This window comes from Chelonia mydas, chromosome 1 (genome assembly GCF_015237465.2).
Source record: "Chelonia mydas isolate rCheMyd1 chromosome 1, rCheMyd1.pri.v2, whole genome shotgun sequence".
Taxonomy (NCBI): Eukaryota; Metazoa; Chordata; order Testudines; family Cheloniidae; genus Chelonia; species Chelonia mydas.
The window spans coordinates 142,045,829-142,067,089 of NC_057849.1; the positions used below are offsets into that span (position 1 = coordinate 142,045,829).

At 40.1% G+C, this 21,261-nt stretch overlaps 1 long non-coding RNA gene across 2 annotated transcripts in view; it reads left to right on the forward strand.

The window, feature by feature from the left end:
• Positions 1–15,112, forward strand: part of LOC122462130 — a 30,755-nt gene extending 15,643 nt beyond the window's left edge. The window contains exons 2-3 of one of the 2 annotated variants that reach the window (XR_006284503.1): positions 7,060–7,204; positions 13,786–14,972. This is a non-coding gene — a long non-coding RNA (uncharacterized LOC122462130). Of the gene's footprint in view, positions 1–7,059; positions 7,205–13,785 lie in introns of both variants that reach the window. The other variant, XR_006284504.1, reaches the window with a different exon arrangement.
• Positions 15,113–21,261: the final 6,149 nt, after the last annotated feature.

The window sequence follows — 21,261 nt, forward strand, 5'->3', positions numbered from 1 at the left end:
AGACAGATTTTTGCATTTTTTTAAAAAAAAAGTTGCCTGTGCTTAAAATGGGGAAGTGCCATTGGAACTACAGCTATCACTCTACGAACTTTCCCAGGCGTGTTTTTTCTCTTGTACATGGATCCAATATATGATTTTGAATCATTGATAACTATGAAGCACCTTGGCCATGTTCTGTGCAGACTGTGACTGGGCAAGGCCAGATGGCTATGGAAAAGTAGTGGGAGATAGATATATTAGCTCCAGGCTAAACAAATCCCTGGTACCAGGATAAGTGAAATGGCAGCTGCTCCAGGTCAATTAAGACACCTGGGGCCAATTAAGAACTTTCCAGAAGGCAGGGAGAACGCTAGGTTGATTGGGACACCTGAAGCCAATCGGGGGCTGGCTGAAACTAGTTAAAAGCCTCCCAGTTAGTCAGGTGGGTGTGCATGTCAGGAGTTGTGGGAGGAAGTTGCGCTGTTGGAGAGGCTGAGTAGTACACACCATATCCAGCACAAGGAAGGAGGCCCTGAGGTAAGGGTGAAGTGGAGCTTGAGGAAGTGAGGGCTGCTGTGGGGGAAGTAGCCCAGGGAATTGTACAGGTCATGTTTCTAAAAGGTCAGCTACCATAGCTGATACTATTAGGGTCCCTGGGCTGGAGCCCAGAGTAGAGGGTGGGCCTGGGCTCCCCCCACCTTTGCCCCCTGATTAATTACTGAGACTGGGAGACAACAGAGACTGTGCAAGGAAGGATAACTTCTCCTCACCTCCCTCGCTGGCTTATGATGAAAATGGCTCAGTAGACTGTGACCCTTGTCTCCAGAGAGAGAAGGGTTACATGGAGGGTCACACTGAGCCTCTGAGGCTAGCGAAATCCGCCAGGAAACGCGGGACCCACAGAGGCAAGGACAGAGCTTTGTCACAAGACCTACTCTGGACTTACAGTAGTATTTCTGAGAGCAGAAGTCAGCCGCTTGTCTTACATAAACAGACAAAACCGTATAAATATGATTTGGTAGCTCTCTTTTAATAACATCACAAAGTTCTAGAATGCTGTTGCATGCTTCCCCTTTTTTACCAACGGGTACTCTAGTTTCATCTGACTTAGAGAAGGGATAGGGAATCTCCTCGTATAAATTTCTGAGGCAAACAAAAACTGGCATTTTTGAGATTTTTTTCCCCCTAAGGCTATAGAGTGGGTGGCATTTAAAAACAACACTTGCTGTTACTATGGAGAAGTGTTGAACTTCACTGAAATATTTCATATATATTTAGAATAGGAAATACCAAAATGTTCTTTTTTTATTCACTGTATCCATGGCTCTGAAATATACAAAAGAACTGGGGGTTTTTTAATGTCAAAAGAGAGGCTGTGAATTTCGGGGAGACAAATAAATGCTGAACATGAAGAATCTGAGTGGCAGGATTTTTTTAAAAGGTTGTACAGCCTTTAAGCATGAGAGAAGGGGAGAGTGAACAAGAGAGTTTGCACTCTTCCAGTAAAACTGAGGGACCTGATAGTGAACTCGCAATGAAAAAAACAAAACAAAACATTCCCTGTGTCTATTGGTGTAACAGGCTGTCAGGTTTTAGGATCCTGCCTAAAGATGCAGTATGCTTCTACTGACTCACCCTATTGTCAGATACTAAGACACTGCAAAGAGATGCTGAGTTATTTTATTGATTCATGCTAGCAGCCAGAACAGATGGGTCCTATCAATTCCTGCCCAGGAATTTAAAAGAATTTGTGCATCTTTTTGAGGCAGAGGGAACTATAGGGGCAGAAGGAAGTTACAGGGGAGCCAAGCTCAAGAGAAAATTAAGGCTGATAGCATCAACAAAACATAAGTATTTAATTAACAATAATGGCAAACCCCAGGAAGGAGGTAATTTGGACTAAAGCTAAGTGTGTGTGCACTGTGTTGGGAGCTAGGTGTAACTCTCCTTGTGTTTGCAACTGGTTTGCTTAGAAATCTTTAGTATGGATATTTGGGTTTGTTCAGTCTGTCAGGGACCTACGAGGAAAGGGGGGAAAAGTCAGATAACTTAAATAAGGGATGGTCTATGAGAGTCTTTTCCAGAAGTTATTCTGCTGACCTTGGATGCATCCTAAGCTAACCCCAGCTGCCCTCCATCTTCCCATAGTCAAACACAGAGAGGGAAACAGCTGCATCAGCTTAACCCTACATGTACCATCTTTTTTCCCTAACTATGTGTACATGTATATAACAGAGGCAGGTTGTTTTCTGCATGTTCCCTTCTGCATTTAGGATCCTGCTGACTATGCCACTTGTAGGAGACCAGCACACATTTTCATAGGACTGCTCTAAAAATTGAAAACCAAACCAAAACTCTCATAGATGTACTTAAAAAAAGCCACAACAAACCCAATTTTTTAGAAATGTCCAAAAAATAAACACACAGCAATCAAATAAATGTCAAATGAGCACTGAATTTCATCAAAGTGATATTTAAGGTAATGCAATTTTAAAAATCTGGTGACTCAGAGACAAGGACAATTTTTCTTGTCCTTGTTACAAGATGCTACAGGACTGCAGATTCAAAGACCTCTGCACACATTAAGTGTTTCAAATCATATACAATCTTGTTGACCCCCATTAAATTCTGTGTTATAATAACACTTGCCACTCCAGCTTGCTCTTACTTACAATGCAATTAATGCATGAATGCATCCGATGAAGTGAGCTGTAGCTCACGAAAGCTTATGCTCAAATAAATTTGTTCGTCTCTAAGATGCCACAAGTCCTCCTTTTCTTTTTGTGAATACAGACTAACACGGCTGCTACTCTGAAACAATGCAATTAATGGTTTCTGCAGATTGTGGAAGGGTTTAGAAAAGATTAACAATGCAATGTATCAAAAATAGCATACTGCATAATAAGAAATGATTGCATGCAGTGTTGTTGTAGCCGTGCTGGTCCCAGGATATATTCTGACCTGAAGAAGAGCTCTGTGTAACTCGAAAGCTTGTTTCTCTCACCAACAGAAGGTGGTCCCATAAATGATATTACCTCACTCACCTTGTCTCTCTAGGTAGAGAGACAGATGGAATATATGTTGGTATGACTTTGTGTATGGCTTTATTGGCACTCATTTGGGTTGGCTTGCATAACTTGCAAATGGAGAAGACATATATGCAGGCTGTCCCAGATGAGTGCCAATGGAGTTTCTCTAGTACCCTGCTTTGTGGTGTCTGGTCCAGGGAGTATCCTAAAGAAAAAACTAATTTAGAAAATATTAAGAGTTTTAAAAATTTCTTCCAAAGTGAGCACATCAGGCACAGACCCCTGTTGAAGGAGTTACTGCGCATCTGTGAGCACTGCATCTCCTTAATCTCTCTTTTGAGGAGAGCACGTTTCAAATTGTGGCTTGCCTCTGCCTAGGAAGGTCAAGGTCAGAGAAGGCTCCTTGCATTCTCTCACTTTTGTTCACCTATGCAAAAGCTGGCTGCAGTCTCTTTAACTGAGACTATTTCTTGCCTTGAGAAATATGACTCTTGAGAGATAGGGATGAAGAGTTCTCGGAGCTGGAACTGTTCATGATGATATCCATCAGCAATGATTGGTCCTGTGTAAAAAAACCAAAACTGATTGTAATGTAAATTGAAAATTGACCAAAATAGGCTCTCATTTTATTGTGTTTATTCTTATTACACTCTGCAGGTGTAAACCATGGAAAGAAGCAAAGATTAATTGGGGGGACTGGTCTAGGTTGTTTGTTTGTTTTCTGACTGTCTGCTGTCCATCCAAGTCCTCAAAGGTCCTGAGCTCATGTTGCTTGTTTGGGGAAAAAACAGTTTTCAGTATCTCTTTATAAATGCTACTAAAACACTTAAAAATAAAACCCAGTACCATCCTCTGATCAAGAGCCCAAGGGTGGACAACTATGTCCTGTACTTTGGGGTGCTAAATAACTGCCTCCCTAAATCCCTTCCTATCTGACTTCTCCTTTTCTCCCCTCAAGGTAAATTAAATGATTAAAAAAAAAAAAAGTTCTGCTCATCCTAAATTGTCACCAGCTTCTCCTTTGCAGGCTTAGTTGGGTCTCAGGTAACCAGAGCACCTGGCTGTTACTGCCTCAGAGCAGATGTCTGTTCCCTTTCACTGCTTGCCCCCTTCTGAACTGCTCTGTTTCCCATTTTAAGCTCCACCTCGGGCCTGTGCGAACTTTGCAGTGTGGCTGGGCAGGGCCACCTGGTCCCAGAGTTGCTCCTTAACCCCTTGTTCTCCAGTGTGGGGCTTGTATATCCCATCACAGGTCTGTATTTCCATATAAGTGTAACCCTTCTGCCTGTCAGAGTTGGCAGCAACAAGGGCCGGGTTCAGTATCTAGGGGTTCCATTCCAATAACACAATGCAAAACCGGCTCGAGCCCCCACCCAGTGACTTGGGACAAATATATACCACCGCCGCTGGGTGCCTCCAAGACGCAATACTTCCCCTCTCGCAAGCACATAGTCGGAATGTAGCAAAACCCCTTTTAATAACAGAGAGAAACAATGTGGCATTATGTTGGGGAAACACCACCAACAGGCTTCATAACACAACCCATGAGCAAAAAACCCACTCCAAGCAAATTGGGGCATGTCCTTTCCCTTTAGTTCTTGAGTCCAGCAACCCAAAGTCCCAAAAGTCTCTGTCCATGGTCAGGGCAGCCCCAGAGTTCAAAAGTTTATCTGCAGAGTTTTACCTCCCAACCTGGGTGGAGATTGCGGGGGGGGGGGGGGGGGGGGGGTTAAGGGGCACCTTACGTGGTCCAAAGCTGATGGGGCCCCACCTCTCCATGGGGCTCTGCTCTGCCAGCCACCCCATGGGCTGCTCTAGGCATCCAACAAACTGCTCTGCTCCACCAGCCGCTCCACTCGCTGTCCCGCAGACTGCTCCACCATATATCTTCAGGCTCCCCCCACTACTTAACACTACACTCAGTGATTTCAGCTTTTAGTAAGTTTAGCTCTTTTGTGATTTCAGCTTGTAGTAGGGGAGCCTCAGTGCTGGTGCAGCATTAGCCCAAAGTGAATTCAGCTCAGCAGCCTGTAACTAGATTCCTAAGGGAATCAAAATTAGCTCTGATATTCCACAGTGGAGAGAGGAGGAAGTGCAATTAGCATGTAAGGCCCTTACAAGGGGGCCCATGCCACCAAGTATTAATACCTGTCCCCCACCTCTCTCAATTCATAGAGTTTTGGAACCCATGTCCCTTGCCTAGCAAGTGCTACTTAGTTGATGGCGAGTCCCACCATTATAACAAAAGGCCAAATACAGTTCCGCTGTCCTTGATTCCCATAATCAGGGTAATAACAATTTATTCTTCCTGCCCCAATAACAGAGACACTGGGGATCCCACAGCAGCCAAAATGACCATTTGGGCAGCTATGGCCCCATTGTAGGTGGGGAGGGTGTGCCTATGCAAATGAGATCAGCCCTTGAAGTTCTTTTCCACAACTTGCCACACCTCACCACCAGATGTCAGGGTGGAGCTCATCCTGACTCTGCTTACATCAGCTATCCCTCTCACACTGTATATAGCTCATTGCTTATATTTTTCAACTGCCTTAAGGCCCAATTCTAGAAGGCATCTTTATTCAGGAAATAATTTAAGCATGTGCTTAACTTTAACAGCATGCTTAAAGTCCCACAGAAGACAAACGGATTTAAGACTATAGTATGCTTAAAATAAAGCATTTGCTTAAGTGCTTTTCTGAATTAGGTACTAAGAGACATGAAATTTAGCTCCCTTGCCCCCACTGCTCCATATCAATGAGAATAAACCCCTTAGACATTAACGGGATACATTTCCTCCATGATACAAACCGCATGCTAATCCTCTATTAACTAGTATAGGAATTTTACTCCTATTTCTCTTCTTTTCACAGATGAAAGTTTACTCCAAAGTATCTAACAATTTTGGCATTTTTAAATAACTATTGACATCACCCATTTGCATGACAATTTTAAAAGTGTAAGCTGTCTTTTTACGGACCAGGAGGATTGTTTTATCATTTCCATAGTCCTGTGTCTAATGACTATGGAGCCATGCTGTGTCCATGAACCCATTACATGCTGCACAATACACATTTGTAGTTGTATGCACATATTTGTGATTTGTACATACAAATGTGCATTTGCAATTGTGGAAGCTTACCCAATACATTTGGCTTTGAAAATTTGCCACCACATTGCTCGGTATGTATATTGGATTCCTGGATAAAGTGTAAGATCATACTGTGTAAAGGACAGATCATGGATCAGCTGACAAACTGTGAACTCAAATTCTGAGACCAGGATATGAAAACAAGTTTGATGGCTTCACCCAGGTCTTCATTTGTGTACATCACAAATCCACCACCAAACTTACAGTCTCTGTTTCAGAGAGGCCTAGGACTAGAATAAGCAGGGTTGTTGGAAATTAAGATTGGAGTATATTGGCAGAACTGAGTGGGTAAATTTGCAAGTCATTTACCTGGTTCAAACCTGTAGTGTTAAGTCTTTCCGGGCCAGTGCCAGAAAGGGATTTATGCGCCACTCAGATTTACAAAACCATGCTCAGCTGCAGCCTAACCCTGTAGGCACTGCCTAACCCCATAAGGACCTAAACTCACTCAGCACCTACATTTGCTATAAAAGTCCCCTCCATGCCTAAGTTTCTGCCTCTGGGCACATGCATTGTCTCATTCCTCAGCCTCAGTGAGATCCTCAAATCAGGCAAATATAGGTATTGACTCACCTCTCCTGCCTGTGGGGCCCAATCTGGTACACAAAATCCCAGCTACACAGTATCCAGCCAGTAAGAGGCCTTCCTTTTAACCTTTAGGTCAATGGTTATGGAACTCAGCTGGGATGTGGGAGTTTCCAGCTCAGCTTTGCAATGCCTAAGTCCCTTTGTGGATCTGGCACTTCCTTTGTTGAGTGCCAGCATTCTGATCTGATTTTTTTAAAGGGTTCCAGAACAGATAGCTATTGATGTGTCTGTGGACTCTCCCCCTACACATTTCATTACCAAAATAAAACATTGAAAATATTTCTGATGATAAAACATTTTCTCTCTCTTTACCAGTTCTTCTCAACATACTATTCAAGTGCACCATTGGGTTGCTCTAAGATTCAGCGAAACTGGCATCATCTGAACAAAGTAATAAATGGAGGATGGTATCACCTAGGACTAGCACTGCAATGAAGTTCATCTTACTGGTGCATCCCAGGTATATTTTCATCAAGCCAGGCTACTGGCATGGCATTTAATTTGTGACTATAAGGATTGCAGTGGATGAGTGATGGGGTTCTAAAGTGATTTCCTTAGTTCTCTAGGCATGAAACATCAAATAAAATAACTCATTTGTACTGGTGTTCTATCAACAGCTTCTTCAAAATCAGTGAATAGACTGTAACAATCTTGTTATTTATCATAGGATTATTCGTTAACAATATATTGTCTATTTTTTGTGTATAATTGTTGCTTAGTTACTTGTGAAATTTTAATATTAGACTCTGTTGTATTTCAATATTTTGCAAATATCTGAAAACCAGTGCAGTATTGCAGTTGTACCTTTGTATCTAGACCATACACTCTAACAATCTCATATCATATGTCTTGAAGACAACTTATTAGAAGTGTTAAATATTCATAACAATATGTAAAATTACTGAAAATTTTAAGTATTTTCACATTTCATTATAAACTTGAACCCCTTCTAAAGAAAATTTCACTGATTTATAAGCAAAAACTAGCTCTTCTACCATTAAAAAAGATATCATTTTCAGCAAAAAGGGTATTTATTAAGCAAAAGTGGATCAATTTTTGTGTGAAATTGGCTTTCAAATTAAAATGACATCAGAATCTCTATAGTAAATACTACCATAAAAACTTTTTAGAAGTTAATATTTGCCAAAATTTACCATAACTATTGCCCATTAAAGTACAGATAAAAGTGTGGAAAATACTAACGTGTGGTAGCTGTTGGGAAATGTGAATTTTTAATTGCAATCACTATATTTTCTCTCCAGATGGGATAATCTTATTATGAATAGAACTGATTGAAATGTTCAATATTTGAAAAAGAAATCAAGAAAAAAATATTGACAACATTTTTGTGATTTTTGGGAGGACTTTCCAACCTCCTATAGAACTTACTAGAACTTTTTACATTTTGCATTTTCTAAATTCAAATTTGGGGAAAAAGGGGAATTGTTTTTGTTTTTAATTGCAAGTGTTTGTCCCTTTTTTGACCAGCTCTATGTTTGAATATGATTGCATATGTGATTCCATGCTTGTGTGTGTTTGTGACTGTGTGCATATGACATAAGGCCCACAAATTGTGAAATGGAGGAAGACAGGGAGAAAAAAGGGGAAAATGAAAATGGACTGAGATTCAAGAATCCTTTTAAACTTGTTTTAAAAATTTCTATATAGAGAAAGGAACAGAAAAAAGAATGAGGAAAGTGGATTGAGTCCCAAAAGTAACCCTTTGTGACTGATTTTCAAAATAGTTCAGGACGTTTTCTGCTGAGAGTTGTGCAGGAAACTGAAATTCCATTTCACAGGAAAGTCTGTGATTTCAAAATTTTGTTTTCATTCCAAATCATAATGAAAACAAAGAACTTCAAAATTTTCCACAAAAGGAAATTAAAAAAAAACAAACAATTAATCCAAATATTTCATTTTGATAAGATGGAAATGTTTGATTTTGATTTTGACATTTTCTAAATAAAACAAAAAATAAAAATGTTTTGTTACAAAAATGATGAAACAGAATTTTTTGACCTTATCAAAATGCTTTCCCATCCCTTTATTTATTTATGTAATTGAAATCAACACATTCCTATGGGAAGTTTCTGTGTCAATGAAATTGCATTAGCCATTGGAAAAAAGTTCCAACAGAAAATCTCTCACTAGCTCAGGTATGGGTTTTTTTCAACTGTTTCTATAGGAGCCACAATGGTGCTGCCAGGTGCTGCACATTTTGAAGAACTGGTACCTAAATGGGAACAGTTAGTTTGAAAACCTGGTCCCTATTATGGATGCCGAGCATGTGAAAACCTAGCATGGAGCTTTGTTTAATATTTACCCCTTAAAGTGTTTAAGAAAGTGAAAATTAAAAAGTAGCTAATGGACCTGAGCTGCAGTCAATGGCAGCCTCTACCACTGGCTTCATAGTGTTGGGATCAGGCCCAGTGAGAAGAAAGGTGAGAGTTCATTGACTGAGCCTTAAAGAACACTTTTCATTGCATTTCCCTATGTTCCCCTCCCCACAATGCCCCATCACAACCTTTAGAGAAGAATATGGATTCAGTGATGGAAGCAGCCATCTTGTATATCCTTCCTTTTGCCTTTATTTATTCACATCACAAATAAATTCTATGGTCCTAGCTGCCAACATTGCCTGCTATTCCTCACCCTGATGAGACACAGAATAGCTGAAGATGTTAAACTTGAAGATGTTACATAAAACTGTCTAGTCACAGTGACAGTAGAGAGATGGAGCTTTTTAAACTAGGAGATATTATATAATACACTACACACTTTAAAACTGTACTTATTGTTCAGCAGTTTAAACATACTGTGATGGTTTTACTCTTTATGTAAGACAAAAGAAATACCAATTAAGGATCTTTATTTAAAAAAAATCACAGCATTAAATCACATAACTTAAAGTATTGGGGGTTTTTCAGTCAAAAAATAACTGTGAGCAATAACAGCACAGCGGAAATACAGGTTGTAAATCCAAGGGCATCACTAAATCTTATAAGGAAATAGACTTTTCAGTACTGAAAGAAGCCATTGCAATAAGCATATTGATGGTACTGAGATAAGGAAATGAGTTTTGGGGTTGATTTAATGCTGCATTTGGACTTATATTTATTTCTCCCCATGTGTATGTTTTTTTTACATTTGATTTAAACTGTTCTAAATGAATTGTTTTGGAGAGAGATTTAATCTATATTAAGTAGCGCTTGATTCTTTCTCTTTTACAAATGGATTAATATTTATTCGGAATCAGTAATCTCTCTCTGTATGACGGAAGTTGAAAGACTTACACCAAAAGATTTGTAGCTCGATTGGGACGAACTCAGTTTAAATAAAACTGAAAAATATCAACGACTATATCTCAGTAGCTACATTTGTCTGCATGCATCATCGAGAAGACTCAAGTATGATGGGGAAAATTGCTATCACTGCTCAGTGGCTGAATGCATATGAGCTTCCTTGTGATCAGGGCAGCACAGAAACTGCAATGCCTTTCATGCTCAAAACCCCTGTAAGGGGTATAGCATACTTTCCCCCATGCAGCTCGCTAATTCTGCTGACCAGCACATGAGAGTTTGCATGGAACCATGCCTGCACTCTGTCCCTTGCCACCTCCTTTTGATCATGTTGTTCCTGGGGAAAGTTGGATATCTTTTAACAGATATCATGGAACAGACTTTCTATTGCATTATGATCCCATTCCACTGCTCACAAAGGAGCTGCAATCTGGTCATAGAAATACCCAGTATTTATGCCTATTCTCTCCTGTTCCTGTAATACTGGGGAGAGAAAGGGGGTATGCTGGAGTCAGGAAGGAGGTGAGGATGGTATGTGGTGGAGCAGAGCTCTGCTGTACCAATCCTCCACTTGTGTAGAGTCCATTAAACTTCTGTGTCAGTGACATAAGTTAGAGCAGACCAACCGCTCTTCTAGGTCACTTCAGCCCTGGAACCAGCCAGGCTCCCTGACACTCACGCACCCTCCTTTTCTTTCCAAATTGATGTTCTGGTGCAGGAGAAAATCTAGCCCCACATCTTTAAATTTTATGGGTCTGATATAATGCCTTCTGGAAACGATGCACAGTCCTCCCTTTTGAATTATATGTACATTGGATCAGGCCAAATTGGAGTCAGCTGCTGCTGTGTTTTGTTTTGTTTTGCTGGATTTTTTTACTCAATTTTCTTACAGATGGAATGGTTTGGGTTAGATAGAGCAGGCAAAAGGGAAAGATGGTGTTCTGATTTTTAATTCTGGCAGTCAAGGTTTGGAGAAAGCTTGTTTATCTGAAGCCTTAGGAGGAGGTCATGCATGATAACAGTGAAAATCATTTACAGTATCAATCATATGATTTCCCTGATCAGCCTTTTTTACACTCTACAAAAGCTTTATTTAAATGAAATGAACCCATCTATTCAATAGTTACTTAGGGCTGGTCTTCACTACTGTGGTAAATTGATCTAAGTTACACTACTTCAGTTATATGAATAACGTAACTGAAGTCGACCTAGCTAGATCCACTTACCGCGGTGTCTATGGGAGATGTGCTCCCGCTGACTTTCCTTACTCTTCTCGGGGAGGTGGAGTACAAAAATTGATGGGAGAACGCTCTCCCATTGATTTTTAGCATGTCTTCACCGGACTCACTAAATTGACACCACTGCATTGATAGCAGCAGTGCCGATTTAGCCGATGATGTAGACATGGCTTTAATTTGCCTTTTAATTTCTCATACATCAAGCCACAGTCAACATTTGAACTATCCAGGCATTCCTTTCTGAGATGGCACTGCCCTTAAACCATAGAGGTGATCCATTCCTCTGGGCTTTAGGAAGACAGCATGGAGAAGATGCAATCTTTGCTACTGCTGCTATGCCTGTGTCATGGACAGAGGATTTTGGTCTCCAGTGCTGTCAGTCTGACACCTTTCAAGTGTACTAAGTTGAATTTCAAAATAACATTGAAGGATCATTTCCTGAGGGAGCCAATCTAGAAAACTGCTAATGGATCATGGAGGAAGTTGCTATTTCAAGCCCTAGATAGTGAAGACTTAAACAAAGGACTTTTAGAAAATCAATTTCCTTCGTTGGAGTGAACGCATGGGCATCCTGAGAACTAAAAGGAGAAAACTGGGGAATGATAATACAGGAATCACAATTGTCTCATTGATAAAGTCCAAGAAATCACTATTGGAATATACAAACTGGTGCATGTGGTTCAGTGTAGAGAAAAACTTGGCATCAAACATAGAGAGAGATTTATTCACCATGATAAAATGAGCTGTGGAGCTACAATATCACCACACACACACACACACACACACACACACACGAAAACAGATGTATCCACAACTTTGAAACTTCTGTATTCCTCTATTGTGGAAGTGGCTACAATGACATTGTAAACATTCTGATATATTGAGAACAATGTCTTGCCTTCCTACTGATTATTGTTTATATCTTTTGACATCTAGGAAAAGATCAATACTGTAAACATAACCCTGAATCCATAGTTACATACAAGCCATTTATTAATTTTTCAGCACGTAAAGAGGTAATTACTTTATTTTTCTTTGACACTTTTTCCACCTCACAATTTATAATGTCAGTAATGATCTCTGGATTGGGCATTTCCTAAGAGTTAATAACCAACTGGTTTAGTGGCTCTCTGGCTTCATCTCTAGCTCCCAATATCTCCAACTAGTCATTAACCACTAGAAAATGCCCTGCACGTTAGGCCTTATTACTTAAATAAAATGCTGACAAAAAGGAGAAGATCTCTTTGAGTGTTGATTTCTTAAATGAAATGACTTGCTTGACTGTAATTGCTGCCATGTAAGCTATTCTTCCAGTTGTTGTTCAGAATTTATTTTCCATGCCACTGAAAATGTTAATAACAAGCAAGTGAATTGATCCTAGATAGGTTCCCTCTAGCTCAGGGATCGGCAACCTTTGGCCCATGGCCCGCCAGGGTAAGCCCCCTGGCGGGCCAGGCCCATTTGTTTACTGGCTGTGTCCACAGGTTTGGCTGATCGCAGCTCCCACTGGCCACGGTTCACTGCTCCAGGCCAATGGGGGCTGTGGGAAGCGGCGGCCAGCACATCCCTCAGCCCGCACCACTTCCCGCAGCCCCCATTGGCCTGGAGTGGCGACCTGCGGCCAGTGGGAGCTGCGATCGGCTGACTCTGGGGACGCAGCAGGTAAACAAACCGGCCTGGCATGCCAGGGGGCTTACCTTGGTGGGCCGCGTGCCAAAGGTTGCCGATCCCTGTTCTAGATTCTTGGACAGGATACCTGAACACTAAAAAGGCTACTGTCCCCCTAGAGACTCCATCTCTGGCTACACATGCTGGGATAGGCCTTTGCGAAATTAGGCAGTAATGTCTGACTACTCTTAAAGTACAGGTATGATCAATATGTTCATAATTCTGTGCTTTACTATGACGTCTCAGTACCCTGAGATAAGTAACTCCAGGAAGTTGGAACACAACAGCAAGGAAGACTTAATCTGGATTTATTATTATAGGTAAACATTAGGGCCAGATAACCAATTTGGAAAATTATATTAGCTGGATTTATTGTTACATGCAGCACCAAAGCTATATGAATTCTAAGGATTCCCAGGGCTATGGTGGATAGAGGTAGGCATAGTATGGTACATCTGACCCAAAAGAATTCTCAGAATGCAAGACAGCTGAACAGACTCACTGGCCGGAGGATAGCAGAGAGAGTGCCAGAATGGAGTCTCAGTGCAAAATGGATTATCACCAAAGCAAGGATCAGTGTGTAAGTGGTCTGGAAAAGCTGTTGGTCAAAGGAACAGAAGGACCAGATTGAAGGACAGAGAGTGCGCAAGTTACGTGAGGAGTTTGGAAGATGGGAAATGGGGAGGAAGAGAGAGATCCTCAAAATGTATGGTTTTAAGTTTCATCTTTTGAGATTCATCCCACCTTTATCTCCAAATCTTCATCCACTGGACACTCTTGTTGCTGCTACAGATGGTGACAACTTTTGAAACTAACAGTATTCATTTTCCATTTAGATCAGAGGCAGCATCAGACTGTAAAAGAACCCTCTGTCAAGGAACTGAATGAGAGTACCATTACGCCTGCCCAGACTCAACTGAAGACTGAGTAGAATAGAATATAATAGAACATCAACCTGTTTCCAAATCTGAGTTGACTCTGTGACTGTGTGTTTGTCTTTTTGTCACATCAGTTACATTTCATTGAACTTGGAGACAAAGAGTCAGCAACTCCAGTCCAGTGTGGCCAATCTGTGTTGCACTGCCAATATCATTTGTACATGAATGTGTGTTAGCCAGCCAGGGACAATCACCCAGCAGAAGACTAATTTTAGAATGAGACAGAGCCACCTTTATGCCATGCACTCTCCCAGCTGCCAGCGTAAAAGAGAAAAACAGATCTGGCTAGAGAAAAGGGGGCATGGCTGCTCCCATACCAATCTGATCCTCTGCTTTGTTTTTGGATCTTGTGGTCATTACATCCCAGTGTAAATTACAGAAGCCCTTAGTCTATTCTAACCCAGTGCATGAGGAACTGCGTGTACAGAGCAGCACCATAATTACTGCAATACAAAGTTGAGTCACATTTGATGAGCTCTCCTGATTTGTACTCTGGGCTGTCTGGATGTACCTAAGGCTCTCTGAGTCAGTGTTTTGCAGTTATCCAAATGTCTGTGGAAATGTTGAGGCAATTTTTCAAAATGCATTTCTTGTGCTATCTTTCAAGCTAGGTTGGTCACCTGGGGCATGTAGTTGGTTACATGGTAGTTATTCCAGTTCCCTAATTAGCTAATCCAAGCTCATGTGTTCTGCAGGAACTAAGATACAATTTTGACTCAGTTTTACAAAGGAAAGAGGCTTTCTGACTCTCTGTGAACTTTTCTTTTTTTAAGAAGTCAAAAAATCCTCAAACTGAACCTCCGTTCCACAAAAATTATCTGTGTCTTTCACACCTGGTATACCTTAATAAATATTAATTTATAATTGCTTTGAATCTATATTGTTGTGCTTTCCAGTCAAGGCTTCCAAAGTACTTTACATATATTATTTGATTTAACCTCACAATACCCCTATATGGTCAGTATTATTCCCAACAGGCTTTGGATCAGGTCTTTACAGACACAGATTTCAAAAATACAAATAAATTTCATATGAATTAATTTTCACATTATGCCCCTGCCATCTGGAACTCTATGACCCTGCCATCTGGAATGAAGCTCTCAGGGAAGCTCCGTCTCCTGTTATCTTTACAACAAAAGTGAAAAGCTTTTTTAGGTTTTTTTTAGGCAATTGGCTATTTCCTTTTTAATAGATTTTTATTGCATTTTAATCATTAAAAGATACTACAAATAAAGAAGTAAGAAATTAGTTTCTGTGCATTTGTATTTATGTCAACAAAAATGGTAATCCTGTCTGATTACAAAGTAATATTAAATCTTTGTTTAAAACAAAACCACTCTCCTAATTTTTCTTTATTATTATTTTGGAAAGGGGGTGTAACATTTTAGGACTGCAGACACATTTTATCCTCTATCCAAATTTGAAAAAAATTCTTCAGAGTAATGTGTTGATGATTTATTAACATGATTCATACCAGCAGAAATGTTGTGCTGATAATGTGTTTAATAACTGTGGCAATAATGATCTGTAAAAACTCATTATATAGTCTTACACTCACCATGTTTACTCCTAAAAATAAATGTAATTTTTACAAAGAAAATTGCTTTCAACTAGTAAAAGGAACACGGGAGGAATTTAGCCTAGGATTGTCTGTGTACTCACCAAGGTCCTGAAAATGTAGGAGATTTTTGTCAGCTGGATTGATGATATTTAATTTCCTAACACTATGAAAGATATTTTGGGGAACTCTGAATGGGTTCAAACTTTTACAAGAGTAATTTGAATTGTAGTAACTTGTCATTAGAACTGGTCAAATGCCATGAAAGATGATTCATTAATGTTTTTGTGAAAAATAATCTGAGTTCTGTTCAGTTTATGCGGTCGTTTATTTGTTGTCTGCAAACGTTGGAACAGCTGCTGGCTGTTCATGAACATTTTCATGAATCCTAATTATCTTCTGAATTTTAGTACAAATGATTATTTTGGTGAATACTTATAAATAATTAGTACATTTCCAGCAATTAGGATCAGTTCATGAAATGTTCAGAAATAGAAAAAAGTGCAATATTCCAAACATATATTGTTTGCAAGAAAACTTGTTTATGAACATAAAGAATGCTTTTAAGACTCTCATATTTCCAATAGGAAAAAAGCTCCGCAGGAAAAAATCCAACCTGCCTTCCCTCCAGAAATACAAACAGGCAAAAACAAAAAAAACCCAACAAAACAAGCCTGGAATGTCTTCACTTTAAAAACCATCTCATATTCAAATTGTGATCATTATGGGCCAAATTCAGAGATGAAGTTTAAGCTAGACTCCTTTATACTAATCTTGACCTTTTAGAGCTATTTATATCCACTTTGCTGATGTCCAGGAAAACCCAAATATATGAATGTGCATCTGTTTAATCAGATCTATTTTCTGGATGTATGATCTAAGAGGTCTTTATATAAATTCACAGTTACAATTTGCTCACTGGGAGAAGCAAGAAATGTATACACAGACTTGAAAGAATAAGTAAAAATGTAGCAGCAGTGAAGTGGTCACCATGGGTTTAACTAGGGTACCCAGAGCATTGGGGGATGAAGCCATGCTCCACCCCTCCCTATTTCCTGTTTTCAGTGGGAGTTCCTCCACATCAATTTATTGTGATTCAGTGAATTAAGCAGCAAGTTCCCCAGCCTGCAGTCCTGTGAGTGAAGTCATATTTTGTTGCACTGAGTGGTCCTTTCATAGAACTGGTGACAAGGGAAATATAAGCATAGCAATTTATGGGAAAATAGAGGAGCGCAATGCAGAAAATGATTCAGTAGCAATATATGGAAAGATTGGGCCACTATTTTCTTGCAAATGAGACTATAGATAAACAAAAACCAAATCTTCCTCAGTATCTATGGCAATGAAACTTTGCCATTTTAAGGAGTTTGTTATAACCTCCGAAACCAGGAGATAAAAGTTAGAGGACCTGCAAAAGATCTTAATGGAGCACTACACAACAAAACCAAACATTATTATAGAACTTTTCAAGTTTCATAGTAGGATGAGGAGAAAGAGTGGCACTGTAAGCTCTGTATGTGGCAAAACTGAAAAGATTAACTGAATATTGCTCCTTTGGAAATGTCCTAGAGGGTATGCAATGGGACAGATTTGTTTGTGGTAATAATGAGAGAATTCAAAGATGATTGCTGGCAGAGAGGAACTTAACTGGGCCCAAAGAAGTAAAATAGCAATAGCAATGGAAGCAGTATTGAAATACTTAGGTGAACTACATTTAAAATGCAGGGACTATCACTCTGAGGGCAGGTCTACACTACTCTTAAGTTGATCTAACTTGCATCGCTCAGGGGTGTGAAAAAGACACCCTTCTCAGCGACACAAGTTACAACAACGTAAGTGCTGTCCACACTGGTGCTATGTCGGCGGGAGATGCTCTCCCACCAACATAGCTTCCTCCTCTTCTAGAGATGGCATAATTATGCCAATGGGAGAGGGCTCTCCTGTCAACATACAGCATTTTCACCATACGTGCGATGTAGCGCTTCTAGTGTAGACCTGCCCTGATTCAATAAACAAAATGCCAAGTCAGCTGGAAGGGGCTCAGGGTCCAAAAGGTGGTTCCTGCTGTGGAGAGCTCATTTGGTATCAGTTTGTAAATTTAAAACACTCCCCAGTCATAAATACATCAAAGCTGGACACAGCCAGAAAATGCAAAGGTGGCTATCAAACAGCAACTCAAACCCAGGAGATTAAACCCCATAAGAACACAGAAAAAGGAAGGAGGCAGTTGAACCCATCCAACTTCAACTTCATCCTTCAACGTGTAATCCTGAAAGACCTCAAAAGAAAGGTCTGAGCTGCTATCAGTCTGGGGGAGTGCGACGCGAACACTGATCCAAGGTCCCCAATACAGCTACTGAATATGGTCAACAACTTCCTGCACTCCCTGTAATATGCTAAAATAGTAGTTACATGATTACAGTCACTCAAGCCTCTGTACTGCCACCTTGTCTGGAAATATTTCTTTATCAACTCAGAAACAGCAGCTGTAATGACAGAAATAAGGTTTTTCGCTGAACACCAGAAGATAAAACAATGGGGGTTACACAAGGAGCAATGATTGCTTATCATCCTAAGTTGCACGTATGATACAAAAACTGAAACCAGAACTGTGCTGAGTTGCAGCAGTCCCCAGCTCATTGACCGAGGGCGAGTGTGGTTGTGTCTGCACTCCAAAATGGTGGAAGCTTTTCTAAGCATGCCAGCCACTGCCCACATCACTGCTTGTAACTGAAAGCTACTTATCACCTCCCATTTACCATGCATGAGTCATACATGTCCACAAATGAATAACCTTTAACATCCTCATGCAACAGTGTGGGAAACACTTACATGAAACATACAATGAGTGATCGTTTTCACTAAGCAAATTAATCCAATCATTAAACAAAATGAAACTGAGCACCGCTCCTGTACTTCCAGTGCCCCATTGGACTCAATAAAAAAAAAAATTCTATTATCATTGCTACTTGGATTGACTCCTCTTTTTAATTCTGTATTGTGATCAATACACTAATTTTTTCCTCCCTATTTTCAGTGCCCATGAGATTTTGTTTTGATTAAACAGCCTTCATTTTCTGAGGAAGAGGACTAGAGCTGTTTTCAGTAATCTGTTAATATTTTAACTGAGATCTATTGAGTGTGAAACCATCCATTTAATTTCCAGCATTCCATGCCATCATATTTCTTTTCTTGGGAGGAGCGTGACTTGGATGTACTGATATTATGGCACTCAGCAAGTTCACAGTCTTCATTAAGAAAAAGAACACACTACTTTTATTTTCCGAACGCATTTGACTCGCGTGGAAAGTTAAAGATGTGCATTACTTTTCTCCCCCCCACATTTTCCTTTTTTGCCACCAAAAATGGAATGCAGAACCGAAAAACCCAAACCCCAGCTCGGTCAGGGACCTAATATACGGCTATGGTAAGAGGTGCTAATGTGATGTGCATTATGAAACACTGATGTATAAGGACTCAGGTGGAAACTGCTACCACGCTGAGATGGTTGTTCAGGGCACTGTGAAGGGTAAAATGCCCTTCTCTGAGCATTCAAATCTTGGTGAGACTCAGGCATGCCTTTCAGGGTCAAGTCCAAGATGAGTAACTTTGGTGTAGGGGTTTTCCCAGGTAAAATCCAGGAGCCAGGAATAGCGTGATTCCAGGGGAGTCCAAGAGACAGAGGCCAGACAGCTGCTCTTGGTGATATGTAATGGTGTTTTAGCTGAGTTTTCTGCAAGGAGCAATTGTTTAGGTGTGATTTGTGACCACAAACAAACAGGACCCATATACATTGGTTAAGGGGGGGAGGGATAGCTCAGTGGTTTGAGCATTGGCCTGCTAAACCCAGGGCTGTGAGTTCAATCCTTGAGGGGGCCATTTAGGGATCAGGGCAAAAATTGGGGATTGGTTCTGCTTTGAGCAGAGGGTTGGACTAGATGACCTCCTGAGGTCCCTTCCAACCCTGATATTCTATGATTCTATGATTAAAGAAACAAATTACTCTAAGAAAATACTGGCTCTGCAACAATGATTTCTGCTCCAAACATGAAATGTTTTTTCACAAACTTTTCTCAGGTCCAGGATGGAATTTTTGGTCAAAAAAAAGAGAGAGAGAGAGAGAGAGAGAGAGAGAGACCCATGCCAGAACAACCCAATGGTTGAGGTACTCACCTGGGATGTGGGTGACCCAGGTTGACATAAAGAAGGGATTTGAACTTGGGCCTCCTATGTATTGTTGGAGAGTACCCTAGCCACCAGGCTATATGCTATTTTGCAGTAGAGTACTCTCAAGCTCTCCTGCTTAACCTATTCCAGTTTTTATAAACAATTAAATAGTCATTGCAGCAGACACATGAACTTGAGTCTCCTACTTTCCAGGAGAGCCCCCAAACCACCAGTCCATAGAGTCTTTCTTACCAGCTCTCCCTCTGGCCCAATGATGGTAATTTGGCTTATTAGTTTTAATAATTCAAACCAATATCCATGAAAAGAATAATTTCATATTTCTGGAAACATTAAACTTATTTCTCCCGTGTTCGTGCACATTTTATGGAATAACTATATATAGATAAGTAAATGTTCATTTAAAATTATTTCAAAGCTTTTGCCCCAGGTTTTGCCCCTCTTACTCACACTGGCTACAAATCATTAAAACATTTAAACGTGGTTAAGCTTATCCCTGTTCTGGGAATCATTGGAGCAAGTGGTTAATTTTAAGTACAAGTTCCATTATATCAATGGGACTAAGGCATGCACTTAAAGTCGAGCACTTAAATGGTTTGCTGACCAGAGAAGTACTGCTGAATCCAGACCAATGGGAAAAAATATCTTACTGCACAAATACTTCCACTGAAGTCATGGAGCAATGGTACTATTCAACATGCCTAAGGGGGGCAGAATTCATCCTGCAAAATCAAATCAAAGTTTTCTGACTCCAGTTTTCCTCCCGCCGCCCCATTATTTAGCCCCCCACATGACCTATATGGGCGTAAAGCCAAAAGCAATTAGCATTCAGCTTAAAACAAAAATTGAAACAAACAAACACATTTAAAAACAAGTAATTAAAATTATTATACTGCATCCATTTAATAGGTTGGAGGTTAATCTTCTATGCAGATATATTTAAATAGTTACATGCCTAATGACACTAACTAAAATACTAAAAATGAGAGCAGCAGAGTATGCATGGCTTGACTGCTTTGCACACAAGATGATTTTATTTATCAATTATTTACTGTATTTAATAATAAAACGCAAGTTATATAGTTGTCTTAATTGGTTTAGGCTATTGATTATTATGTACACACACTATAATTGCTCTTATACCCTAAACATGGTTGACTGGAATATAATTTGAATTCTGCCTTCCATTTTGATGGCTGCATTCCATTGGTTCCATTCTATCATTACTCTTTATACATGGGTAAATGATGCTGAAAGAACACTCAAGGAAATCTGCCTTAAAGTCACTATTTTATGACATGTGTGGTATGTTTTTCCTTCCATTCATAATACTGAAAAAAATGAAACTGCTGCTGGAAACAGTCATACTCATTTACATTCTGAAGTGGTACACCAAAGAATATAGAGTGCACTTTGTGGTTAGTCCATTAACCTGCTGGCTGACTATCTAACATGATGTTGGAGACCTCCATTCATCACTTTAAAGTTCCCATCCTCTTAGCATTAAAACAGGGCTGCTGCTTTCTGGGCAAGGTGGACTGGACAATTATTTCAGCATCATACCAACCAAAAGACTATTGATGATCAACTTTAAGCAGTCAATCCCTATAGGGGTTGAACCCACTCTTTTC